The sequence below is a fragment of the Bos grunniens genome, chromosome 1, assembly GCF_055505025.1.
Source record: "Bos grunniens cultivar Pamir isolate PY7600 chromosome 1, Bosgru_T2T1.0, whole genome shotgun sequence".
In the NCBI taxonomy this organism is placed as follows: domain Eukaryota; kingdom Metazoa; phylum Chordata; class Mammalia; order Artiodactyla; family Bovidae; genus Bos; species Bos grunniens.
The window spans coordinates 43,361,091-43,378,207 of NC_141165.1; the positions used below are offsets into that span (position 1 = coordinate 43,361,091).

The 17,117-nt window shown below is 37.4% G+C and overlaps 1 protein-coding gene across 28 annotated transcripts in view; it reads right to left on the reverse strand.

The window, feature by feature from the left end:
• Positions 1 to 17,117, reverse strand: part of LOC147379347 (uncharacterized) — a 223,063-nt gene that overhangs the window by 111,885 nt on the left and 94,061 nt on the right. For 6 of the 28 annotated variants that reach the window (XR_015132984.1, XR_015132985.1, XR_015132976.1 and 3 more), the window contains one exon: positions 14,193 to 14,273. The exons of the other annotated variants lie outside the window; for them this stretch is intronic. The gene's annotated coding sequence lies outside the window, so the exon portion shown is untranslated. The remainder of the gene's footprint in view (positions 1 to 14,192; positions 14,274 to 17,117) is intronic. 28 annotated transcript variants of the gene reach the window in all.

Here is a 17,117-nt window from a genome sequence, read left to right on the forward strand (position 1 = left end):
TACCAGCTTAGCTACCAGAGAAGCCCCCATTCACCCGAGATCTTCTTAAAAAGCAGTTTTTAATTTGGTAGGTCTGGAGTAAGATATTAGAAATGTAGAAGTTTGTTAGGTAAGTTCTAGGTGATGTTGATGTTGCTGGTCCAGGGACCATACATTGAGTGGCGAGATCCAATGAAGCTCTTGGAGATTTATTCTGATTGCCCCTTGGCTATTTGTTGTGTGACAAGTTTCCTCTATCTTGGCAAGTGGGGATTGATAAACATCATTAGTGTATTACTGCAGAGTTCTACAGTTTGGGCCATTCAACTACCCAGTGACATTTCATACACTACTAAAACAAAAAGAATGGAATTTTGAGATGCTCTGCAAACAGTTTTAACTTCCTATCTGCCTTGAGAAATTGAGTATGACACTCCATTGTCACTTTCCTGTGAAAGAATAAAGGAGATATCATGAAGTACCTCCCAAATGAGAAAAATCATAATTGAATATTATCACTACCAGTTTACCTACGATACAAGAAATGAAGTGTTGCCACCTTGACCCTTGCAAATGTTAACTAGGTGTCAAAGAAAAAAAGATTCTACCTATAAACGAATCTTCTTGTTCCATCAGTTTCCTCTTCCCCCTAAAGGAAAGGATGAAGAACAGCTTTTCACTGTTCTTTTGAAACAACAGCAATACCATACTAGAAGAGAGAGGAGGATAATGTCTGATTCTTAATGTTACCTAGCGAGAAGATAAGTATCTTGGCCCCTCAAAACACACTTTTTACTGCTGCATGTCCCTTGGGGCCTTGAGTCTCTCATTTTTTGTCTTATTTAAAACAAATTTAAAAGCAAAGCAAATAAAAGTTTATTTCAGGCTCTCACAGCGAGAGGGGAGTTTTTCTTGATCTTTAGCTAATAATTTTTCTAAAATGATTCATAAAAGTTTTTATGAACCATAAAATACCAAATAAATGTCAGGACAATAATCATGGCTGCTTTAAGATTTCTTCATATAGCAGGAAAGAAATTTAAAAAAAAATCTAAACACAAGCACAATATTTAGAGAACTGTTCCCTCCTACCAGTTTTTAGAGGCGACAGAAGTTGTTGCAGTGATGAATATGTGACACTTTCCCTCAGTCCATCCTGGACAGTTATTTTAGCAAAGGAATAAAGACTGTATTTCGTCAGTCACTTTGAAATCTGCAGTCTCTACATTGGCCATCTGATTGCTTCAATTTTCATTTGTTCATTCTTCCCACAAATGTCTGGGAAGGTGTCAAGAAGGAGAAACTCGGTCATGGACATGTGGGAGGGTGTCACGAGAGACCAGCTTAACTCACTTCATGATTTTGCCCTCGTGCAAATGAATAAAGATGGAATTGATTTGAGAATGCTGCAAATGTTACTAATTTCCAAAAGAGGAGCATGGGATGATAATGGTAAATGTTATATTGTTAAAAGTTAAGCAGAATATAAAAGTTTGACATTATTTAGAGGAGAAAGTACTTTCATCTGATTTATAACTGGCTGGCAAATTAATGCAATATTAAAACAGCAACCTCATAATAATAAATAACATTGCAAAGTGCCTAACTAGACTAATATTCATGCTCAAAGGGGTGATTTTGCAGATAAAAACACATGATGTTAATGTTCAACCCTGACATTTGGAGAATAACTTCCAAATGGTGTGTGAGGCATGTCTTATCTTTAGATGAATGTGTGATTGGGAGGAGGGGCAGAAATGTCTCTCAAGTGTGAAAGTCAGAATCCTTTCCTGGTGTTTTATGCCAATACTCTGCAAATGAAACACTTTTTTTTAGCAATATATAAATTATAATATACACATATATATAATTTAGAAATAATAAGACATTGAGGATGGACAAAGAATCTCTTAAGAACATTAAAAATAAATTTGATATAAATGTTATTCTTATATTTTGAGATAAATAGATTAGAAAGAGGCAGAAGATTTAAGCTTCCTTAAAATAGAGAAATTTTATAATCAAGAATTTTATATTTGGCAAAATATTTGAGATTTCCATACAAATAGTTGAAAATTCCTTTGAAATGTTTGATGAATTCAGAAGACAGTTATTTAAAAATCCTTATTGTTTTTGTTGCTTATTTATGCATAGTGATCTGAACAAAACCACTGCATTAAAACGGTAACCCAGAAAACCAGGAAGAGTCCATATATTTTAAAAAATGTTCCATTAGCCTACAAGATACATTGTGAATGGAACAGACAAAACTAAGTGAGATACATTGCTGAATTCTCCCCTGGAAATCCAGAGGTGGTCACTGCCCCTCCTAAGCTTAGCAAAAGTGCTAAAATGTTTTTTATGTTGATGACTAAATTATACGGAAGCTCCCCAGTCTTTACCACTAGGACAATATATATATATACACATTTGAAAAGTACTGTCCGATTGGCTTCCCAGGTGGCGCTAGTGGTAAAGAACCCACCTGCCAATTCAGGAGATGTAAGAGACATGGTTTCCATCTGGGTGGGGAAGATCCCCTTGGGGAAGGCACGGCAACCTACTCCAGTATTCTTACCTGGAATATCCCATGGACAGAGGAGCCTGGTAGGTTAAAGTTCACAAGAGTCACAAAGAGTTGGACAAGACTGAAGCAATTTAGCACACATGCACACATGCATTCTCAGATTAACAACTAAAAATACAAATCATTCAAAGTTGAATTTCAAAAAGACTTCAGGATAAGTAATATTCGATGCAATCATATTCTGTATTCCAGCTGAAGCTTCAGTACTGTGGCCACCTGATGTGAAGAACTGACTCATTGGAAAAGACCCTGATGCTGGAAAAAATTGAAGGCAGGAGGAGAAGGGGATGACAAAGGATAAGATGGCTGGATGGCATTACTGACTCAATGGACATGAGTTTGACCAAACTCTGGCAGATGGTGAAGGACAGGAAAGGCTGGCGTGCTGCAGTCCTTGGGGTCACAAAGAGTCGGACACAACTCAGTGACTGAACAACTTACACTTAAAAGTTTGTTGTTTATCTGAAGTTTGTATTTACTGGGTATCCTGTGTTTTATCTGGCCATTTCAGGTTAGAGCTATTATCTAGAGAAAGGGGGGAAGGGAACACTACCATCTATGATAGTAACAGTAGTAGAAAAGGTAACAATTATCTACAAAGTGTTCCTCTGTCCTGTGTTCATTATCTCATTTAACTCTTCCCAGCAGTCCTCTGGGCTAGGTATTCTATAGAGGAAGAACCTAGCATAGAGCTGGGACATAATAACCACCAGTCATTATTTGTTTTTAATTTTAACATGAACATACCTCCTCCTCAAAGAGAAAATAAAGGTTCTCAGACTCCCAAGTTTATTTAGTTTGAAGGAAGGCAGGCTGGGATTTGAATCACTGCTTCTGAAGCCCACAGTCTTAGACTTTGTTTTACTGTCCTAGATGACATTTTACTCTGAACATTTTAACTGCACTAGCTGGCTGTAGTTTTGAAGTGACCATAATTTTTACTCTGTTAACTCATGTTAACATAACTGTGGTTGGTTGCAACAAGCTATGGTTCAGAAGCAAGAACATGGCACAGGTGTTTAGCACAAGAGCTTAGGGCCGTTGGAACTGATGCATTCACAAACATCAATAGGCTTTATAGCGGCAACTATGAACCTTGAAACGACGGTACTGAGGCAGTGAATGTCTGCAAAACACTAAAATCCAGGTCCTCTGATTCCTAGTAGTATCGAATACATCATCTTCATTTCTCTTTTTCCTTCTTATGTGTTGAATAATCTCATGCATAAATGTCATTTAATAATGTCCACAAATTTTCTCTTACTCAGCATATAAATGCACATGTGGGCAAAGACTGTCACTTGCCACATCAGTAAACAAAGGTGTTGCAGCCAACAAGCCATCAACCATTGCAGCTTTCCCCAACTGTGCACTATAAGGGGACTCAGGATGGAGAAAAACAGGATACTGGTCCTAGATGGTTAAGTGCATATAGAGGAAATTATTTTATTTGCATATTCCCATAAATAGAAAAACCCTAAATTGATTTAACCAGAGAAGTCCATTTTTTTTCTCTAATTAATAGTAATCCTTGATGTTCAACTGTCTGGTGTTTGTGTGTATGTGTTGACAAAATTCCTATATACTCTGGCTCCTCCCTTACCTCTTTGGAGTGGTCGCTCAGAGCTTCCCTGGTGGTTCAGTCGGTAAAGAGTCTGTCAGTAATGTGGCAGACCTGCGTTCAATCCCTGGGTTGGGAAGATCCTCTGGAGAAGGAAATGGCAAACCACTCCAGTATTCTTGCCTGGAGAATTCTATGGACAGAGGAGCCTGGTGGGCTACAGTCCATGGGGTCACAAAGAGTTGGACACAACTGAGTGACTAACTTTCACTTTCACTTTCCTCAGAGCATTCTAGAGACTGTGTCCCAGGCTTAAGTCATCAGAATGTCAACTTCAGTTCAGTTCACTTCAGTCACTCAGTCGTGTCCGACTCTTTGCGACCCCATAAATCGCAGCATGCCAGGCCTCCCTATCCATCACCAGCTCCTGGAGTTCACCCAGACTTACGTCCATCGAGTCAGTGATGCCATCTATCCATCTCACCCTCTGTTGTCCCCTTCTCCTCCTGCCCCCAATCCCTCCCAGCATCAGAGTCTTTTCCAATGAGTCAACTCTTCACATGAGGTGGCCAAAGTACTGGAGTTTCAGCTTTAGCATCATTCCTTCCAAAGAAATCCCAGGGCTGATCTCCTTCAGATTGGACTGGTTGGATCTCCTTGCAGTCCAAGGGACTCTCAGGAGTCTTCTCCAACACCACAATTCAAAAGCAGCAATTCTTCGGCACTCAGCCTTCTTCACAGTCCAACTCTCACATTCATATGTGACCACAGGAAAAACCATAGCCTTGACTAGACGGACCTTTGTTGGCAAAGTAATGTCTCTGCTTTTCAATATGCTATCTAGGTTGGTCATAACTTTCCTTCCAAGGAGTAAGCGTCTTTTACTTTCATGGCTGCAGTCACCATCTGCAGTGATTTTGGAGCCCAGAAAACTAAAGTCTGACACTGTTTCCACTGTTTCCCCATCTATTTCCCATGAAGTGATGGGACCAGATGCCATGATCTTTGTTTTATGAATGTTGAGCTTTAAGCCAACTTTGTCACTCTCCACTTTCACTTTCATCAAGAGGCTTTTTAGTCCCTCTTCACTTTCTGCCATAAGGGTGGTGTCATCTGCATATCTGAGGTTATTGATATTTCTCCCAGCAATCTTGATTCCAGTTTGTGTTTCTTCTAGTCCAGCGTTTCTCATGATGTACTCTGCATATAAGTTAAATAAGCAGGGTGACAATATACAGCCTTGACGTACTCCTTTTCCAACTTGGAACCAGTCTGTTGTTCCATGTCCAGTTCTAACTGTTGCTTCCTGACCTGCATATAGATTTCTCAAAAGGCAGATCAGGTGGTCTGGTATTCCCATCTCTTTCAGAATTTTCAACTTAATAAAACATAATTCTCAGCTTTTAGGTTGTACATTTTTTTCACTTGACACAAAAAGCAATGCTAATGTCCTCTATTGCACTCTTCAGTTAAATTATCCCTAAGGCTGTGATTAATTTGTTGGCAAATGCTTTTTTTAAAAATCTCCAATAACTATGAATTTTTCTTCATTTCCATTCTAGATAGTCCAATTTTAAAAATAATATTATTTTTGGAGAAACATTATTAATTCAATGTCTAGATAATAAGATTTCATAAATAATAACTCAGACACCAGGTTTTAATAACTAATGTCTTATATCATGAACCTGCCACAGCCATCAGATTTGTAGAGTAGCAAAAGTAAGTGAAAATAGATTGAAAATCATTCTGATAGCTTCAAGTCTCCACCTAGTTTTACCATTTAGCTAATAAAAGAGAAAGAAAAATAGCCTGACAGTTTAATTAATGACTTGTTAAAATATCAAGGGAAAAGTAGCCAGACTTATGAAACTAACAATTAAGATGAAAGTGAAAATTATCCAAAATTGATTTATAAATCTTATTTATCACTAATGTAATATTAGACTTTTTTTAGAGCAATAGGTGCTTCAAATGTTGTTGCAAATCATTCTCATAGTATCTCATTGTTGCCAACAACAGATGACTTTGGACAAGACATCAGTGAAATCTGACAGGGAATTTTCTTCCTCTGCTTTCTAAAACAGTGTAGATATGCTTTCATGAATCCCCCATGAAACAGTGATATGCATTTCCTGTCTACTGTAAAAGCAGAGGTGATGGTTATGGGTCTCAGGGACTTCATTTTTAAAAGATAATTCTATAGACCACAGGAACTTCTAAATGAATATATTTATGGCATGGTCAGAAAACAAAGAACTGTACATCTTTCTGGGATGCTTTGCTTAAGAATTTTCAACTTGATTTTTAGCATCAGGGGTGATTCTTCATGTATTACAAAACAATATACACTTGGCTGAGTCCCTTTGCAGTCCATCTGAAACTATTGCAACATTGTTAATCAGCTATACTCCAGTATAAAGTTAAAAGTTTTAAAAAAGGACAAAAATAAAGTAGAGGTACTGATTAAAAAAAAAACAGTATACTCTTAATTTTAAATCAATTTTAATTAAATCTTTTCAAAACTACTATAATATAGCTGCATATTCAAAACTATAATATAGCTGCATATTCAAAGTCTAGTCTCCTCAGGATGCAAAGGAATGAGCTACACTAATTTTTATTTTGTTCATCTTAGAATAATATAGAAGAAAGGTATTATTTTTGTCAATAATGTTTAATATTTAGACAGATAAAATGCTTTTTACTGATGATAGATTTTTCATTTCTTTCATTTGGCAAATGTTTACATTCCCTGGTCGCTCAGAGGTTAAAGTGTCTGCCTGCAATGCAGCAGACCTGGGTTCGATCCCTGGGTCGGGAAGATCCCCTGGAGAAGGAAATGGCAACCCACTCCAGTATTCTTGCCTGGAGAATCCCATGGACGGAGGAGCCTGATGGGCTATAGTTCACGGGGTCGCAAAGAGTCGAACATGACTGAGCAACTTCACTTTCAGACTTTCTTTACATACTATTTAATTGTGGTATAATGGAGAAGACTCTTAAGAGTCCCTTGGACTGCAGGGACATCAAACCAGTCAATCCTAAAGGAAATCAGTCCTGAATATTCACTGGAAGGACTGATGCTAAAGCTGAAGTTCCAATACGTTGGCCACCGGATGTGAAGAGCTGACTCATTGGAAAAGACCCTGATGCTGGGAAAGATTGAAGGCAGAAGGAGAAGGAGATGACGGAGAATGAGATGGTTGGATGGCATCACTGACTCGATGGACATGAGTTTGAACAAGCTCTGGGAGTTGGTGACGGACAGGGGGTCACAAAGAGTTGGACATGACTGAGAAACTGAACTGAATAAAAATTTATAGTTTTCCATGAATGATCATTATTGAAGAATATCTGATTATAGAAAAAGTCATCATTGTGAATGTACAGCAGAGTTTTTTAAATTTAGGGGGGTGGGGAAAGGGTATCGTATCACCCTCTCTAAATTTTGAGGGAAGCTCTGAGAAGAAAGTAGAGGTAGGAATCTATGACCTTACAAAAACTGTTTTATAGGTAATCACGACAAATTGCCAATGATACAAGTAGAATATTTTGTGTCCTTTTCATCTATTTCTTTTTTTTTTTTTTTTTCATCTATTTGTTATCTCAAATTTTCCTGCTCCCAATTTGAGGAGAAAACCAAAGTTTAAGATTGGACAATATGAGAGTCTCAGAGTTGAACTGGGGTTTTTGCAAATGTGTATTAGGAAATTCATATCAAACAGAAGACACATAAGGGAAACACGAGACATTCACAAATTCTAAATGACAATGAGAGTTGCCATTACATCCTAACTAAAAGGAAAAATAAAGACTCTCAGAACAATACTGGCATTGGCTCTCCACAAATTTGTTTAAAATCATAATTTACCACCATAGGTTTCAATATGATTTATTTCTACTTTATAAATGACTCATTATAAAAGGCAATAATAATTTACACTAAATTAAACCTTTATGGTCTAAATCTAGAGATTCTACTTGTAACAAAAAGAAAAGAACTAGAATGACCAGTTATCCTGACATAGAGTACATTCTCTGATGCAGTGTGACCCTGCTGCTCTTTTATGGATGAGTGTTTGTTCCTAAAGGAACGTTGCATCTTGAATGCCTTATACACATTTATTTGGTCCCAGTGGAAATTAAGCGGGTAGTGACAATGACTATTTACAAATGCTTGCTTTGCTTTACTTCTTAATAACAGGTATGTGCATGCACATGTGCTAAGTTGCTTCAGTCATGTCCAGCTCTTTGTCATACCATAGACTGTAGCCAATCAGGCTTCTGCTCTGTCTATGGGTTTCTCCAGGTAAGAATACTGCAGTGGGTTGCTGTGTCCTCCTCAATAACAGATAAACAAAACCTCCTAACTCAGAAACCTCTCTTCTCTCTTACTCCTTTGTTCTTCTCTTCACTTTCCCTCTTCACCTAAAAATACTGAATAACACTATTTTAGAAAGAATCTCCTTTCTCTAATCGTATAATAAGCACCTGTCCAAATTACCAGCCTCTTCCCCTTCTTTCATGAATTTTCTACAAATAGTTGCCTGGGAGAAATTTATACCTATACCAAGAAATTACCCACACAAATTGGAACACGCACACACAACTCTAATCAGTGTTAAAGAGTAAAAAATTATACCAAGGCTGAGCATGCCCATTTTGAGTGCTAGTTGCATTTCAAAGATGAACATTAGAAAATGACATATTATAATACATGGTAATCTATTCAAAACTTTGAATGAATGATGCTGTGGAACTAATAGATGTCAACCTTGGAATTTCATTTTTAATAGGTTGTATCTATGTGTGCATGCTTAGTTGCTCAGTTGTGTTTGACCCTTTGTGACCCCATGGACAGTAATCTGCCAAGCTCCCATGTCCATGGGATTCTCCAAGCAAGAATACCAGAGTGAGTAGACATTCCCTTCTCCAGGGGATCTTCCTGACTCAGGAACTGAATCCAGGTCTCCTGCATTGCAGGCAGATTCTTTACAATCTGAGCCACTAGGGAAGCCCACTCTCTGATTTATTAATTATTAAACCATCCTTATTAAGATGAAATAATAATTAAATTGATCATTTTTATAGGTCAAGCTTTGCTACATATTAAAAACACTGATTTTGAAAATCCTGTATTCCCTTGGTTAATTTACATATACTGTCTTAACTAGTTGTTTTAAGAGACTGAAATGTATCATTTTTGTCTACTATACTGCTTTAAGCTTTGTTTCAGTTGACAGTGTTGTGGGATTATAGAAATTTTCAAAGGATCCTAAAGAAGAGTAAACTTCAACTATCAACAAGACCTAAATCCTAGAGAAGATTTTTAATGTTATTAGTTATTAGCAAGAACATGGTGAAATAATTCAGCTATGCTTTACATGAAGACATCCCTTCATATAGCAGAATGTCATGTTTAGACCTGGAAGGATTTATTGTAATATATAGTAGCAAAATGGAAGAGGTTAGGGTCTTGATGTTAATTTGGGGAATTGCAAAAGTAACAACTTGGACAAGGATTGAAGTCTTTGGTATCAAATAAATTCACTGCAAAACTGAGAGAAATAGCAAAGCAGTGGGATGACAGAATATATGTTAGAAGGGGTGTGGTGGTGACTGTCAGTCCAGGTCTACCTTTTACTGGGTATATTCTTAGTCATCGCAAGCTCCACTTTCCACATGTATAAAGTCATTACTTATCATACATGGTAGTGAAATGGCATTATGAAAATCAACTGGCAGAGTGACAGGAACACAGATTTAATCAGTAATGATATGTATATGCTGAGTACTGAGCTATAGTCTTTAGATCCTGTGTGGAAAATATTGTTTGATTCATTACAGGGGACTGAAATCCAAAGTGGTTTATGTTAATCAAGATTAAATATAACAAAATGACAGTTGACAGAGATTAATTTAGTTTCAATTGTGTCCCCAAAGAGAACTCCAAAGGCCAGAAGGAATGACTTAGTAACATTTGTGGAAAGCACTCATAATCTTTAAACATCTGTGACCTAAATGTGAATTCCAAGTGTTAAGTGGTTACCACAAAACTGCTGACCTTTCAAGGTGGCTTTAATAGAAGTAAAGTGGTAAGTGCAAAGGTGATCACCCCCTGTACCCTATTCCTAATAAGATCTTGCTGAGAAGTTAGTGTTCTGGGAGCTGAAAAGACATATATAGAATATTGAGCTTAAAGACAATGACAGATTGATGCAAACCCTTAAAACTAGGCCATTTGTAAGATGACTGAACAATTTTAAGTGAAAAAAAAAAAAAAAAAAAACGATGGGAAAGTGATTAATCTTCACACATCTAACAGATTACCTCATGAAGAAAGCCTAGACTTGGTCTACGTTATCCCACAGTATTAACAGTGAAAGTGAAAATCTTAGTCGCTCAGTCATGTCCAACTGTTTGTGACCCCATGGACTATACCATAGGGCTCTCCTCTGTCCATGAGATTCTCCAGGCAAGAATACTGGAGTGGGTTACCATTCTCTTCTCCAATGGATCTTCCTAACCTGGGGACTGAACCCCGTCTTCTGCATTGCAGGCAGATTCTTTACCATCTGAACCACCAGAGAATAAATGGTCAGTCTTGGAATTTAGAAAGTATCTGATCCTTGGCTGGATGATCATATGACATAGATATCTTAGAAGTAATCAGATATATGATACCCCTTCCTCAGGCCACCTTCCTTGGTGGCTCAGATGGTAAAGAATCTGCCTGCATTGTAGGACAGCTGGGTTCAATCTGTGGGTTGGAAAGATCTCCTGGAGGAGGGCATGGCAACCCACTCCAGTATTCTTGCTTGGAGACTCCCCATGGACAGAGGAGCCGGGTGAGCTATATTCCATTGGGTTGCAAAGAGCTATTCACGAGTGAGCAACTTAACACAAAAGGCCACCTTTAAACTCTGTTTTGAAATTTCACGATACATTCTCAGTATAGAATTTCTTTTTTAATATTGCTTAGAACTTACTGGTCTTTTTGAATCTTTTGATTAGTGTCTTTCATCAGTTCTAGAATACCCTCAGGTATTACATTTTCAAATATCTTGTCTGCTTACATTTTCCTCTTCTTAAGTTCTGCTTAAATGTATATTAGATCTTCTCAATCTATAATCTCTCCTCTGTTTCACAACATCATTGCTATCTCTTCTCTGTGCTGTATTTAGGATACTTTACTCTGATTTTTCAGATCTATAATCTTATCTTCAGCTGGGTTTAATGTGCTGTTAAACTCTTCCATTGAAGATTATTTTGAGTACATTTCAGCCTCTTGCAATTACATGGTTAAAGTTATTGTAAGTTTTGATTAAATCAGTAATTTGTTTGACTTTTTTGAATTAACTTAAAATATGTTTGTGTGATTCCAGAATCTTCTATCTTGGAAATTACTTGTAGACTATTTTATATATAATGATATTTGACTCAGAAAATCATGTATAAAGTCAAGGTATTATAGCCACTTTAACTTAGGGTAGCAAATATCTAACTGAACATCTTTAAGACAATCATAGTTAAGAAATTGGAATTTTTCCAAAGCTTTATTCTATATTTTACATTCTTAAATGCAAATTTTTCTTCTTTTATCCTTAATCTGTATAAAAAGAAGTCCAGACATGTTTCTCATATATTTAGTTAGGATTATCCTAAAAAGATTTTAACAGTGTACCTAGTGTTTATTTAATGTTATTTTTAAAAATATTATGTTTTCATAGCAATTAGGCTTATAAAATATTGTATCTTTTATATATGCATCTTTGTTTATGAAGTAAAATATGCAGTGTTGCAATGCTGATTTTCTATGGTTTCCTAAGTCTTGAATGGTTAAAAAAAATGTAATTAAGTTCATGCCTGCAGCCAACTTTTTTACTTGAATAAAATGAAGCTGGTTTAAAAGTATTAAGCATTTTGAAACACCCAGAAGGGGCTGGTTTTCTTTTCATTTCTTCAGTGATGTGCAGGATGTTGCAGTTCAACCAGGCATATTAAAACATGCGATGTTAAACTGTGTAGATATTTCTGTGAATCTATTATAAACTTATTTCGACAAAAATCTTTCATAGTATCTGCATTTTTATAGAGACATTTAAATATTGCCACTTCCCAAATCAACAGCTACAGAATTGTGGGTTATATACATGTGATACAGATTTTTAAAGTATGGTAAAATCAGAGATAAAATAGTTCTAGAGAAGACACAATTCCCTGATGATTAGAAATGGACAGTCTCAAGAGTTGCTACAAAAAATTATCTAAAGAAATCCTATTGGACTATTTCCAGCTTTTGTAAGTCTTCCATCTCCTTTGGGGAAGTTATTTTGTAGGAATTAAAGTATTTATGATAAGCACTGAGAAATATAGTTTTGATATATGAAATAAAATTATGTACACAGCATTTGCTTATATTCTTTTCAGATTTTAAGTATGTTTACTGAAGAAGACCATTTCAATCCAAAGTTCCAAGAATCCAATTCAACATGGCTAAGGGATCACCTTGGCTGCAAACAAGGGTACAGATATTGCCATCAGGGCTTGGTCTCTCTCTAGTTATCTTTTATTCCCATTTCCTCTGGACCAACTGCTTGCAGGCAATCACTCTTCACATGGTAGGCCCCAGGCTTATAGTCTGGCAGAAAGGGAGAGCTGGCACCTCCCAGTAGTAACAACAAAGTCCCAGGTTGTGTACATCTGGATCAACCAAGATTGCTGGCTCTTGCTGAGCCAGTCACCATAGCTAATGGGATGGGAAACACTTAATAGCCAGACTTAGTTCATGAGCCCTCAACTCAACCACAAACTCATGAGACCTGTAGAGGCTGGAGTACCAGGAAGGTCAGCTCACTGGACTACAGGGAATGAGAGATGAAGAGGAAGATTTTCCCCATAGCAAAAATGTCTTGTGATTAGAAGATAAAATTGTCGTTATAAAAAGTTGTTGCTGAGCTGTGAAAGACAACAGGATTCTTGGCCTCTGGAGGAGAGGAATTCAATCCAAGGCCAGTGACAAGTCTTGATCACTCAGAGCTTTTGTATAATAAAGTTTTATTAAAGTATAAAAGAGATAGAGAAAGCTTCTGACATAGACACAAGAAGGGGGCAGAGAGTGCCCCTCTGACAGCCTTTAGCAGTATGTTATATACCTATTGGACTTCCCTGGTGGCTCAGACAGTAAAGTGTCTGCCTACAATGCAGGAGACCTAGGTTCAATTCCTGGGTTGGGAAGATCTCCTGGAGAAGGAAATGGCAACCCACTCCAGTATTCTTGCCTGGAAAATCTCATGGATGGAGAAGCCTGGTAGGCTACAGTCCATGGGGTCACAAAGAGTCTGACATGACTGAGCTACTTCACTTTCTTTATCAGCAAGCTGTTAATTCGAGAAAGGAGATATCTCAAAACTCAGAGTGGCACCAGGCCCCTCACCCACAACACACATTTTGAGATGAACACTCAACACTGGTACCAGGTGAGTCATCCAGGCAATAAAATGATTGACATGAACCTTGAAGAAAGGCAGTTTTCCAAGTAAATATATAGTTTCATTAACATAGATTAGGAGAACAATGTGTGAGTAAAACACACTGGTTTGTTGAGCCCTTATGGGTTCTGAGTCTTAAGCGAACTGACTTGAAGAAAGACAGAGTCTAGGGTAAATACATAGTTCATTAACACAGCTTAAGAAAACCATTTCCATTGGAAAAATGCATTGGTTAGCTCAAGGTTTGAGAAAAGTTAAGTTCAGGTGGAGCCAGGTGTCATCAAGGCAACACAAAATTTTAAGAGAAACCTCCTTTTAAATTTGTATAGAGAAGGGAAAAAATCTGACACTTGTACTTTGTTTCCTCCTACCACTTGACAGCTTGACACTTGCAGCCTGTTTCCTCCCTTTGGAGATTCCTAGCCTTCCTGCCTGTTACCCTCTCAATTAGGTAGGCAAATACTGCAGAAATCTAACCTAACATCTAATATAAAGTGATATAGGCGTGTGCACCAAACAAATCCTTTAAAAACAAAAAGGCCTATTTGTCTATTTTGGAGCATTCAATCACCTGATGATCTGTAGATTTTCATTCTCATGGCTCCAGCTTGACCAAATCTGCTAGCTTCATGGTTACAGAGTTTAGAAAAGACTAGAACAAAAGAAATTTAGTTAAAATATGCCCTTTAATGGTCACAGTCAAACATTTTGAAAATTCTGTGGAATATAAAGACACTTGGTTGCAAACTATATAAAGAATTTCTTAAGGTAGTATGATTGATGGGAGATTTTTTAAAATTTATTACTTCCTGTTAAAGGAAGTCACTTAGTAAAACACTTAGTAAACCCAGCCAGTAGTTCATGAAAGTTTTAAACAATAAACATTATATAAGATTCTAATTACAAACTTAGGAGGATTTTCAGATTTTAATTCCCAAAGGTTAGGGTGTCAAAACTGTTATAAGCAATAACAAATTAAGATTCTAGTGCTGATTCTTAGTTGCCCTATAACAACTGTCAATCTCTAGTCATTCAGAAACTGGGAATAATATTTATGTTCATAACTATCTGAAGATTAAATGAGAAAATAGGTATTAAAATGTCTGGTATAATACATAGGACACATTCCAAGACATGTAATAATTCAAACAGAATAGGAAACTAATATTTCTCATTCATCTAATAGCCCAAGATGATATAGCTGGCTGGCAAAGGTGGTTCTCCTACTCAATCCCAGAGGCAACCAAATTCCTTCAGTTTTGCAGCACTGCGACCCTTATGGCCCCATCTTGTGCAACCAGCTACTACAAGAGGAAAGGGGAAAAAAAATCACAACAGCTTCTTTACAGCACACAGATGGAACACATGACTTTTGTTCACCATTCATCAAATGCCACGCCAATCCACTCAACTCAAATGGTGTAAGAGCATGTGGTTTAGTTATTTCCCATGTATTGATAGATGAGGAAAATGGTGCTTGCTTTTTCACCAAAGTTGCCATGTGAACATAAATTTAATGACTGGGTTTCCCTGATGTGCGCTGAAAAATTTGTCAAACTCAAGCTAAGAGACTCATTTACTAATGGCCATGAGCAAGAGAAGTCTTCCCTGGTGACTCAGATGGTAAAGAATCTATTTGGAATTCAGGACACCTGGATTCAATCCCTGGGTTGGGAAGGTCCCCTGGAGAAGGGAATGGCAATCCACTCCAGTAATTTTGCTGTGGACAGAGGAGTCTGACAGGCTAGAGTCCACAGGGTTGCAAAGATTCAGACATGACTGAGTGACTACATTTTTTTTTTTTCATGAACAAGAGAGTAGTTCCTTCTGAACCATGAACTTTACTCTTGATATGATATAGCTATAACTATATCTCTCCTAGTTGATGGAGAGATCAGTCCATATATAGACAGAAATTGGTCCCTACCAAATAAAATATCCCATTTGCAAATTTGGCCACTATGATATATTTCAGCATGGGCTTCCCTGGTGGCTCAGATGGTAAAGAATCTGACTGCAATGCAAAGACCCGGGTTTGATCCCTGTGTCAAGAAAATCCCCTGGAGAAGGGATGGCTACCCACTCCAATATTCTTGCCTGGAGAAATTCATGGATGGAGAATCCTGGTGGGGTCGCAAAGAGTTGGACTGACTTTCACTTTTTCACATGTTTCAGCATAGAATTGAATTAAAAAGGTAAAAATTTCAAAAATAAATCATTTAGAAAATAATTTTCTTTGAACTTTAAAATTCTAAAAGTTTCTAGGCCTACGGTATTTTTTTTTATTACAAATCAATTTTTTAAACTTGAGAATTTTCTTTTGCTAATTTGTAAATAATTTTGTTTTTTAAAAATGGATCAATTTATACATTTGAGCCTCATAGTAGATTTTGTCATTGGAAGGACTTAAAGTCTCACAAACATCAGTATTTGCAGAGGCCATTGATTTATTCACATGTCTATCTATTCAATTCCACTTCCCTACCAGTGAGGGCCATTGGTATTTCCCTGCCACATATCTGCCTGGAATGCAGAGACTCACTTTTAACATGCCAGCACAAACTATGATACTATCTTGCCTGGAGAATTCCATGGACAGAGAAACCTGGTGGGCTACAGTCCATGGGATCACAAAGAGTAGGATATGACTGAGCAACTAACATTCTCACCTGGAATCTTATAGAGTCATTAGCTCACAAGACAGAATCAAAGCCTCCTGAACTGAAGCCACAGTAATTCCCAAGTCATGCTGGGAATTATCTTTTAAAGAAATCACATAAGATATTCAGTTCCTAAGAGTCCCACACTCTTGTATAGAGTCTTTTACTCTACAATAAGGGGAAAAAAAGGTAGATCTGGCTGCCAATGAAGTAAAATTAATGTACACATCAATGGTTTTATGCATAAAGGAGATTCTGATATTCTCTTGTAAAAGCAAGTTAACAGCCGTGGCCTTTGTTATAATGCAATTTGCACCCACCCAGAACAAGTCACCAGATGAGAATGTGACCCTTGGTCAGAAGAGCACAACTGAGCTTACTGTTAATTTGAACAGACACCATAGCATAAAACAAAGACTCTGAGACCGAAACCTTGTCAGTTGGAATGTAAATGAATCCTGCTGACAGAAAACTAACTCTTTTTTCTGCATCTAGAAGCTGGAATGGTCACAGGAGGCCCTGTGAATGGCTGCCTGTCAAAGCTCGCAGAGAGTTTGCAGGGCTTCCCCACATAGTTAATGGGGCCATGAGAAGAGGAGAGGGTGGCAATGAACAAAACGATACACTGGCAACAGTGTGCCTTGTGAGCCGTGCGGTTTGGAAGACCCTAGGAGACTAGCAACATGTTCAGGTTCCTGGCCGTTTTATTTTCCCTACACTCTTAAGTATGTGAGTTTGCAAGGAGTTTCTAAATGTGAGGCAGCACAAGGATGAGTAAATGAAAATTGATGCCTTTTGCCTGTTAACAGAGTGATGGCTCAATTAGCTATTTGCTG